Here is an 11,479-nt window from a genome sequence, read left to right on the forward strand (position 1 = left end):
ACGTCAACCGAGAATTCAAAGCTCTCAAAGAAAATAAAGAATTTCAACTTAGCGCATCGGCAACAACATTAGCTTTTTCTGGATGATTATCGATGATCAAATCGTAATCTTTTAGTAGCCCCAACCATCTACATTGTCTCAAATTTAATTCTTTTTCTAACATCAAATATTTCAAGGTTTTGTGATCTATGAAGATATGACAGTTTTCTCCGTACAAATAGTGTCACCAAATCTTTAATGCAAACACAATAGCTATAAGATTTAAATCAAGAGTTGGGTAGTTTTTCTCGTGCGGCTTCAACTGACAGGAAGCATAAGCTATCACTTTGCTTTCAAACATTAAAATGCAGCTTAAACCATTTAGTGAAGCATCACTATAAATCAAAAACTCTTTACTAGAATCTAGCTAAATTAATATAGGGTCTTCGGTCAACAACACTTTCAACTGATCGAAACTTTGCTGACACTTTTCAGACCATTCAAACTTGACATCTTTCTGAACTAGCTTCGTCAACGGTGTAGAAATCATCGAAAACCCTTTTACAAATCTCTAGAAATCATCGAAAACCCTTTTACACATCTCTGATAATACCTGGCTAGCCCCAAGAAACTTCTGATCTCTAAAACATTTCTTAGAGGTTTGCAGTCTACTATAGCTGATATTTTACTCGAATTAACTCTAATACCGTGTAACACCCCTAGCCCGTATCTGTCGCCGGATTAGGACTATGGAGCATTTTTTAAGCATAACATCATACAACGAAAAATTTATTACCACAAACAAATCACAAGGTAAATCACAGCAAAATTAATCAAAAACATACATACAGTCCCTTATACAAGCCCTCGATGCCCTAAAAAGACATTAGAAATGACTCGAGACTAAATCGGAAATGAATGAAATTTTATTCAAAAAAGGCAATTTTTTCAAATTGCAGGGGTCACATGGCCGTGTCGCTAGGCCGTGTGACTCACACGGCCAAGAGATACGCTCGTTTCTTAAGCCATGTAGGCATATGAAATAGGGACACACAACCGTGTCCCAACCCGTGTCCATACCCTGTAACTCACTGACTTGGGCCACACGGGCAAGCCACACGCCTGTGTGCTAGGTCGAGTACCATTTGAAATAACCCCACACGCCCATGTGCTAGGCCCTGTGCTAGGCCGTGTAACAGCCTAACTTACAAACCTTTGAAAGCTACAAGGGATACATAGCCGTGTCGCATGACCGTGTGTCACACACTGGTGAGACACACGCCCGTGTCTTTGCCCGCATGGAGAAAAAACTTGCCATTTCCAAGCCATTTTTCTCACGCAAACTTACACCTCATGCAGAAACCATTTGTACCTATAATCAAGAATTTAAGACACACTTAACATATCCGTATTCACGTTTACAATAAATAGAAACTATCCATTCAACCAATATGCCAAAATGACACCTCAATTTCAACAATCAAACTTACCTAAACACCTAACCAATTCATTCACTAATTAAACCACCAATTGAACAATTTCAAAGCCACATTTATCTATATGTTCATATACCCAAAATTTCATGCACAACTAATACCAAATAACCATTTTCACAACTAACATGTACCATACCAATTTGACCAAAAGATGATCACTATCAAATTACCAAATCAATCCATTAACAACATTTATGGACTATCTCTATTCACACCATTCACCATTTCATAAAATACCATTACCATATCATTTTCCTACCATCATTTTAACCAACACAACATCAAAATAACAACCACATCAAAATATCATATAATTACAATATCATATCAACTAGATCACCAACCATAATGTCATATATACAAGCCACACATAGTGGCTAAATTTCATCAAACAGGACACCTATACATGTCATTATAACCATGACTCAAAATCATCAAAATCTACCGATTTAGCCGATGGATAGAGTGATGGATCTCCGACAACCTTCCAACCCAAACAAACTTCCGTTTAACTAGAAACACAAAGGAAATAGCACGAAGTAAGCATGAAATGCTTAGTAAGTTTTCATACTTTCAAGCATATGGCTAAGCATATTTCAAACAACATCAACTCATACATTTCCATACTTTCATAGCATCACATATTGAGGCATTTATAGAACCTTTCATTTTTCATACCTGTTGAACCACTAGAATAATATCGAATACTCGAGAATCTCGCACACTATGTACTAACATGTGGTGAAAACCACTAATATCTCATATCTCATATAAATGGTTTCTCTCGAGCCATAAGTGGGTCGAATCACACAAGCTATCAGTCAGGACATAGCTACACGGTGCTGCTCACACAAGCTGTCAAGTAACTACAACACATGCCGAAAACACAGCCACCGGTAGGACGCACAAGACCAGCACTCGAAACACGGTAACCCCAGATGACATGTCATTTGTATCATATATATTCCTAAGGTTCAAACGGAATTCGAAAGTCGCTAAAACTTCGTTCAATATTGCCATAAAGTCATAATACCAAGAATGTAACATAAAAGCATTTAAATCAAACATAATTCAATGCTAATTAAATATACGAGCTTACCTCAAACACGAACGGAGAAATACAATCGGTTAATCCAATACTTTTTCTATTCCCTGATCTAAATTCGTACGTTGCTTTTCTTGATCTACATAATCAAATTTAGGTTATTTAATTTTCACTCTATTCAATTTAATCCACAAATCATAATTTGGCAAAATTATGCTTTTGCTCCTAATATCTTGAATTCATTCCAATTCAGTCCCTAATTCATAAAATATAAATTCATGCAATTTAGTCCAAACTCATGCTACCCGAATATTAATTTAGTCTCTAGCAAGCTTTATATTCCATTTATTTCACATTTTTACTGTGAACATTTTTATATTTTTCAATTAACTCCTTAAATGACAAATTCATCAAAAATTCATTTACAAAAGTTGTTCAACTATTATCAAATATTCATTTTCATCCATAAAACAAAAAAAAAACAACTAACATATATTCATGGTAAAACCCTAGGCTTTTAACAGTTTTGAAAATTAGTCCCTAGACTAGCTAGATTATGCTACAACGACTTCAAAAACATAGAAATCATTAAAAATGGGATGAAAAATACTCACATGCATAAGGGTAAAGATTGGCCAAATGTTTGAGTGTTCAAAAATGGTGATTTTTTCCTTGGAATTTCGGCTAGGAAAAATGGACAACGTAAATTTTGTTTTTTTGTTTTATTTATTTTGTTATTTAATTACTCAATTACTTATATAACCTTACTAAATCTCATTAATGATGTCCAAACTTGTCCACTAATTAAATTAATGGCCTAATTACCATTTAAGGTCACTCATGTTTGAATTTCATAGCAAATTGACACCGTTTTCTAATATAACACGAGTTTTGCACTTTACGCGATTTAATCCTTTCTATCAAATTAAACATGCAAACGATAAAATTTCTTCACGAAATTTTTATACGACACTACTAACATGCTTTAAGAATTAAAATAAATTTTACGTCGTCAGATTTGTGGTCTTGAAACCACTATTCTGATTTCTTTAAAAACGGGCTGTTACAACTCTCCCCCCTAAGAAATTTTCGTCCCCGAAAATCTTACCAGAAAATCAGTTAGGATATTGCTTTCTCACAGCTTCCTCGGGTTCCCAAGTGACTTCTTCAATCCCATGACATTGCCGAAGAACCTTTACTAGTCCTATGCTTTTGTTTCTTAACTCTTTAATCTCTTGTGCTAAAATTCTGATCAGTTCTTCGTTATACAACATGTCGGACTGAATCTCAACATCTGCTGGAGAAATGATATGCGAAGGGTCTGATCGTTACCGTCGTAACATGGATATATGGAACACATTATGAATCTTTTCTAACTCTAACGGTAAAGCTAGCCGATACGCCACTGGCCCTATTCTTTCAATGATCTCATATGGTTCGATAAATCGCGGACTCAGCTTCCCTTTGTGGCCAAATGAAGAACTCCCTTCCAAGGTGACACTTTCAGAAATACTCTATCGTCGATATGAAATTCAATATCTTTACGTTTCAAATCTGCATACGAATTCTGTCGATTTGAAGCTACTTTCAAACTGCCACGGATTACTTTCACTTTTTATTCAGTCTCTCTAATCAAAGCAACCCTATGTATCTTTTTCTCACTAAGCTCGATCCAATACAAAGGAGTTTAGCATTTACGACCATACAAAGCTACGTACGGTGCCATCTTTATCCTTGATTGATGACTGTTATTGTACGCGAACTCAACCAACGGTAAATATTTCTCTTAGTTTCCTTCGAATTCTAATACACAAAAATGAAACATATCTTCGATTATCTGAATTACTCGCTCGGACTGGCCATCTGTCTGGAGATGAAATGTAGTACTAAAATGTAACTGCATACCTAGAGCTTCCTGCAACTTACTCTAAAATCGCGACGTAAACCGAAGATCTCTATCTGAAATAATAGAAACTAGCACCCTGTGCAATTTGATAATCTTAGAGATGTATAACTCAGCTAATCTCTCAAGGGAGTAATCTGTACGTACCGATATAAAATGTGCAGACTTCGTTAAATGATCAAAAATAACCCAAATGGCATATTTCTTTCACGGAGATTGGGGTAAACCCGATACGACATCCATAGTAACTCGCTCCCATTTTTACTCCGGTATCATCACTGGCTGCAACAAACTAGAAGGTACCTGATGTTTAGCTTTTACTTGCTAAAATACTAAACATTTTAATACAAAATCTAAAATCTCGCTCTTCATTCCCGGTCACCAATACATCTGTTTTAAATCATTATACATTTTAGTGCTTCCAGGATGAATGGAAAACCTACCACGATGAGCTTCGTAAAAAATCTTCTGAACCAACTCCGAATCCCTCGGCACATAAACTCTACCTCTAAAAAGTAACCAATCATTGGACCTAATCAGGAAATCTAAATCAGGAGTCGTGTCACATAATTTCCATTTAGCTATCAACACATCATCGCATTTCTGAGCTTCACAAATCTGTTGTAAGAATAACGTTTTAGCTTTTAACTCAGCTAAAATCGAACCATCATCAGACAATGACAATCGCGTCTTCAACGCTCACAAAGCAAACAGAGATTTTCTACTCAGAACATGAGCTAATACGTTTTCTTTTCCTAAATGATAATCAATAATCAAATCATAGTCTTTCAATAATTCGAGCCATCTGCGATGTCTCAGGTTCAAATCTTTATGTGTCATTAAATACTTCAAACTCTTATGATCGGTATAAATATTACATTTTTCACCATATAAATGATGTCACCAAATCTTCAACGCAAATACAATCGTTGTCAACTCTAAGTCATGTGCCAGATAATTCTTTTCATGCGGTTTTAACTGTCTAGAAGCATAAGATATCACTATACCTTCCTGCATCAAAACATAGCCTAAACCATTCAAAGATGCATTGCTGAAAATTACAAATTCTTTACCCGATTGAGGCTGAACTAGAACTGGTGCCTCAATCAACAATGCTTTCAACTGATTGAAACTTCGCTAACATTTTTTTGATCATTCGAACTTTACATCTTTCTGTAAAATTCGCGTCATTGGAGTAGCTATCATCGAGAATCCTTTAATGAACCTTCTATAATAATTAGCTAATCCTAGAAACCTTCTAAATTTCGGTATGTTTCTCAGAGGTTTCCAGTCAACAACTGCTGAAATTTTACTCGGATCAACCCTGATGCCTTCAGCTGATACTATATGTCCCAGAAAACCAACTTCTCGAAGCCAAAACTCACATTTGCTAAATTTGGCAAACAATTGTTTATCACGCAGGGTTTACAGCACAACTCTCAAATGTTCAGCATGCTCAGTCTCGTCTCGGCAATAAATTAGAATATCATCAATAAAAACCACGACAAATTTGTCTAAATGCATATAAATATTTAGTTGTGCAAAGATGTGACATAAATGAATGTTTGCTTTAGTGGTTAAGTGATTTAGGAGTGTTTAGAAGTGTTTGAGAAGTCAGGGGTTCAAGCCTTGGCTTAGGCAAAATTTTTATTTTAAGTGAATAAAATCCTTGGATCTAGATAGTAGGTTCTTAAATTATTGTGGTTAAAATATGAGACAAAGGAGTTGTTGGCCTAGTGGTAAGGGGCATGTGGAGTGCAAATGGGGTCTAAGGTTCGAGTGGTGGCGCATCAAAAAGAGAGTATTTATTTTGCTGCCTAATTCGTTTGGGTGGTAGAGTTGGATTGAAATACTGCTAAATGGAGTTCGAACTGGTCATAGAGAGAATTGAGGAGGGATATTTGGAGAGATTTGAAGAGAGAATATTGGGATTTGGAGAGGTTGTTGTTGTGGAGAGATAATAGTAGAAAATTAAGGGATGGGAAGTGGATGGAGAGTGTGTAGCCGAATTAGAGGAGGGATTTTTGGGATTTGGGGTTGTTGCCGATTTTGTGAGAGTTAGAATTTGGGTTTCATTCCTTTTCTTTCAACCTTGGCCGAATATAGCTTCTCTCCTCCCTCACCATTTTTCTTTTCAGTTTTCTCTCCTAGTCGATTCTCCCTTTTTCTTTTTTTTAAGCTCTGCCGAATAGCTCTCGGCTTTAGCAAGGGTTCGTTGATCAATTGGGTGCGCATGGTTTTTCTCTTCCTCTCCCTCAAATACTCTCCATTGATCTGCAATCTATTTTATCGTTGTTTGTAAGTGGTTATGGTATGATAATGAGTCATCTGTTACTTTTTGAGAAACAGTATTGAGTGGTAAGTGAGGTGAAATTGAGATGGTTTGTCAAGTATGAGTCTAATATAAAGATTGTGACTTTTGTGTAGGTGGTGGTCGAGGTTGATTGGCACATTTCCTGGGAACCAAGGGTGTGATGATAATTGATTTTCGGAATAAGAGTGTTCGGAATGAAAGGAATCTGCAAATCGCATTAGGTGTGTAAACACCCCATTGTAACTGTAGAATGGCAAAAGCTAAAAAGCCGGGAATACGGCGTTTGAGACCACACGAGCGCGCGATCGCTCATGTGGTAAGCCAAACCCACGGATCATGGCCGATAGACTATAAAGGCCTCCATGAGCATTTTTATTGGCTTAGGCCGTAATGGGCGATGTTGGGCCGAAATGGGCCATGTTGGCTCAATGGGCTCGCGGGGCCCCACACAGATGAAATCCACGATTTGTGGCAAATATTGGACTGGGTTATGTAGATCTCATAGCCGTGGCGAAATCTGGGCTGAATGGGCCGCACGAGCCTGTGGGCCCACTTGGGCCGAGTAATGGGCCTTTGGCCCATTTACACTATGATGACCATTTAGGTTACTTGAGTCGTTCGAGGTGACTGCGGACCTTTCGAGAGGTTGATATCTGCATCCAGACCCCAAAATAGGTAAAATGACCAAAATACCCCATAGGGTAGAATAACCGAAATACCCTCATAGGGTAAAATGACCAAAATACCCACATAGGGTAGAATGGCTGAAATACTCTCATAGGGTAAAATAACCGAAATACCCCCATAGAGTAAAATGTCTGAAATACCCTCATAGGGTAAAATAACTGAAACACCCTCATAGGGTAGAATGATCGAAATACCCCCATAGGGTAAAATGATCGAAATACCCTCATAGGGTAAAATGATCGAAATACCCCCATAGGGTAGAATGACCGAAATACCCCTATAGGGTAAAATGATTGAAATACCCCCATAGGGTAAAATGACCAAAATACCCTTATAGGGTAAAATGACCAAAATACCCCCATAAAGTAGAATGACCAAAATACCCCCATAGGGTAAAATGATCGAAATACCCCCATAGGGTAAAATAACTGTTATACCCCTAGGAGATGAAATGACTGTTATGGCCTTATGTTGTGTATAACTGATTTGCTCTATGATATGTATGACTATGATTGAGCATAACATTTTGCATACACGTATGATATTATGTCACGATATATTGCATGGGGATGGGTTGTTATATTTGGAGGAAGTGTACGTACTGATAAGGTTGCACGGGTCGCCCAAGACGACTGTGGACCTACTGATGGCTATATGCCGTTTATTTTACTGGCAGCTTTGCTGCAATACTATTTAGTGTCGCAACCAGTGCTAATCTTGGTGTGTTTGGCGGGACGAAGTGGTGTGTAGAGGCTGGATTGGGTAGGATTTCTAAGTGCATATCTGCACTGATTAATGATTTTATACTGTTACTGCATCGATTAATGATATTACATACTATTCATTGCATGACTGATATCTGTTACTGTTATGGGACAAGGCCCTACTGACACTATTACTGAAATTGGGCAAAGGCCCTACTGATTACTGCATTGTGATGGGCTCAAGCCCAATCGTTTACTATTACGAGAAAGGGTTTAGGCCCACACTGAGCTGGACTTTCACTATAACGGGCTCAGGCCTGCATTTATCTACTGTTTAATTGAATGTTTGCTTGTTAGGGGATTACACACTGAGTTTTTGTAAACTCACCCCTCTGTTTAACTGTACAGATAATCCCCAATTGTAGGCGGGTCAGTGCTGTGTGGGACTCGATGATGGCCACACAACCGCATCAGCTTTTGTTTGTAGCCTTTGATTTATAAATAACTGAATTTGGATTTTTTTTGTAAAAAGGCCTCTTTAAAGTTATAAATGAGATTTTGGAAATTTTATAACGTTTTAAAAGTGATTAGCTTTTAATGATGCACACTTGGAAATGAACAACCCGTTTTGGAATCACCGTTTAATAACAAAATGATTAATTGATTTTAAAGATTTCAACGACAACAAGTTTTATGCTAAACACCTCAAGTGACACCGTCAGATTCAGCCATAACTCCTAGGTCGGGTTTGGGGTGTTACACCAGCTATGATTATGTTTCTTGGATTATTTTGTAATAGTCACAATATTACTCATAGTGATAACGATGTATATGATCTTCAAACTTGAGATCATCATTGTCCCAACATCGTGAGTCGTATATTTTGATACAGTCAAAATGTCAATCATAATAGGTTGTATTATAAAGACTGATGTTGGATATACCACAATCCATGTAGTGGGATATGGTTGATCAAGATAGGATTTATCCTCCTACATAATGGGAGCAATATCTTAGGCCTCTTGATGGAGTGAGACTAGAAATGCATGACCATACTTGAATAAGTTGATATGAGGTATCACAGTTATTTGTTTATTGTAGTCTACTCAAAAAATTAAGAAATATGTTATTGGACTATACAAGTGTGACTATTCCATGACTTGTGCCCAATCTAGATATTAAAGATAAAAGGATATAATACATGAAAAGATTATCACAGAAAGGTTATGTCGAATCATGACTTCTTCTAACTTGGGTGGCAATGATGCATTACTAGATGCCACTCATTGCTTGTAATGTTAGAAACATTCTACTATTACTACCAACGTTACAATAGCCTACAGGGTCACACCCTATAGTTGAAACGAACAAAATCCAAATACATTTGGTATTAAATTTAGTTGTCACATGAATTAAATTAATTGTCGAAATAATTTAATTTGATAGTTAAATATTAAACACATTATATGTACAAACTAGTTGTACACAAATAGAGAACATAGATATAATTAATATATGAATTTGATTCATACAAAATATTAATTGTATATATTTTACCAAATTTATTAATATAAACAGTTATATTAATTAATTTCGGTCAAAATATAAAAGACTAGAGGTGTTAATGGGTCAGACCTGGCCTAAACAAGATTTTAATCCTGATAGGTAGGCCGTGCCCGGCTCGGCCCAAAAAATAGGCTTAAATTTTTGTCCAAGCCCAACCTGAATTATATATACAAAACTCAGGCCTGACCCAATTTGGACCGTTTTTAAAATTTTTTTTAATGATAAATCAAGAGCATATTGTTTGCTTGAAGAAAAGAACAAATTTGGTTCTTTTCGTTTCCACACAAATATTAGGGTTTGCTTCACCAAACCCTCCAAAACGTTTACTACTTCTATTTTTTCTGCTGGTTTAGAATAATACAATATAAATAAACTATTTTTATCAAATAAAAGAAGACGAAGAAGAAAATGAGATGGGTAATTTGTAACAGCCTGATTTTAGGCCTAGTCAGAACAGTGGTTTCGGGACCACAAATCTGATGAGGAAAATTTTATTTCTTATTATATTTTTATGGTATATAATATCATAGAATGATTTCGTGAAAATTTCGACGTTTGGGCACTCAATTTAGCCAAAAATGACTCAATTGTAAAAAGTGTAAAAGTTGAGTTCTAGAAGCTAAAGGTGTCAAATTGCTATGAAATTTTAAATTGGAGGTCCTTAAATGGTAATTATACCATTGGTTATGTTATGGAAAAAAATGGACATGAAATAGGTGAAATAGGAAATTTTTAAGTTAAGGGCATTTTGGTAATTTGGTAATTAAAACAAATTAAAAAGACAAAATAAGGCCCAAATCATCATCTTCTCCATGGGGGGATGGCCGAATGTGATATGTACTCCATGGTTAGGGTTTGTTCATTTTCCAAGCTTCATGGTGAGTCCGTTCTGGCCCCGTTTTGCTTGTTTTTTATATTTTTAGAATCCTAGTAACTTGCTTAAGCTAATTCTACTATTAATTCGAGCTAGAATTTATGTTTGAAAAATTAACCATAGATGAAAAGTGTGAATTTTGATGTTTCATGATAGAATACGATGCTTAGAATTATGTTAAACGATTTTGGCTAAGCGATTTTCAGTAAAAAACGAGTGAAAGGCATAATTGGTACAAATTATTATTGTTCATAAGTGCACTTTACAGCAAGAATTTGATGTTTCTATAGAAAGGAAAAATGTTCAGCATGTCATAAAACATAAGAAAAAGGAATAAAATTTAATTTTTGAGCCTAGGGGCAAAATCGTAATTTTGTGAAACTTTAGGGGCAAAATTGTAATTTTTCCAAAATGTGATTTTTGGACTGGATTGAATAATGTGAGTTTTAAATAGGTTAAATGTGTTATTATAAGTCAAGAAAGACAAGGAATTGACTTTGATTAGTGAAAAGAAAAAATGAGAAAAAGTGAGAAATTTCTCAATTGAACATTCGAAATAAAAAGGGATACGAATGAAGTGACAGAAATGATCACATGTGTGGCATGGACTGTGTGTAGGCCACTATGTGAAAGTGAAAGTGATGGTCATGTGTGTAGTACTATGTGCAGGCTACTACGTGTACCAGAATGATAGGTTGCATGTGTAGTACTATGTGCAGGCTACTATGCGTACCGGATAGCTTCGATCACGTGTGTAGTACTATGTGCAGGCTACTACGTGTATCGGATAGTGATGGTCACATGTGTAGTACTATGTGCAGGCTACTATGTGAACCAGTATCATTAATTATAAGGTGGTTGCTACGTGCTGATCCCACCGGATATCATTGATTAATTTTTTCTATAGAAAG

Source organism: Gossypium hirsutum, chromosome D12 (assembly GCF_007990345.1).
Source record: "Gossypium hirsutum isolate 1008001.06 chromosome D12, Gossypium_hirsutum_v2.1, whole genome shotgun sequence".
In the NCBI taxonomy this organism is placed as follows: Eukaryota; Viridiplantae; Streptophyta; class Magnoliopsida; order Malvales; family Malvaceae; genus Gossypium; species Gossypium hirsutum.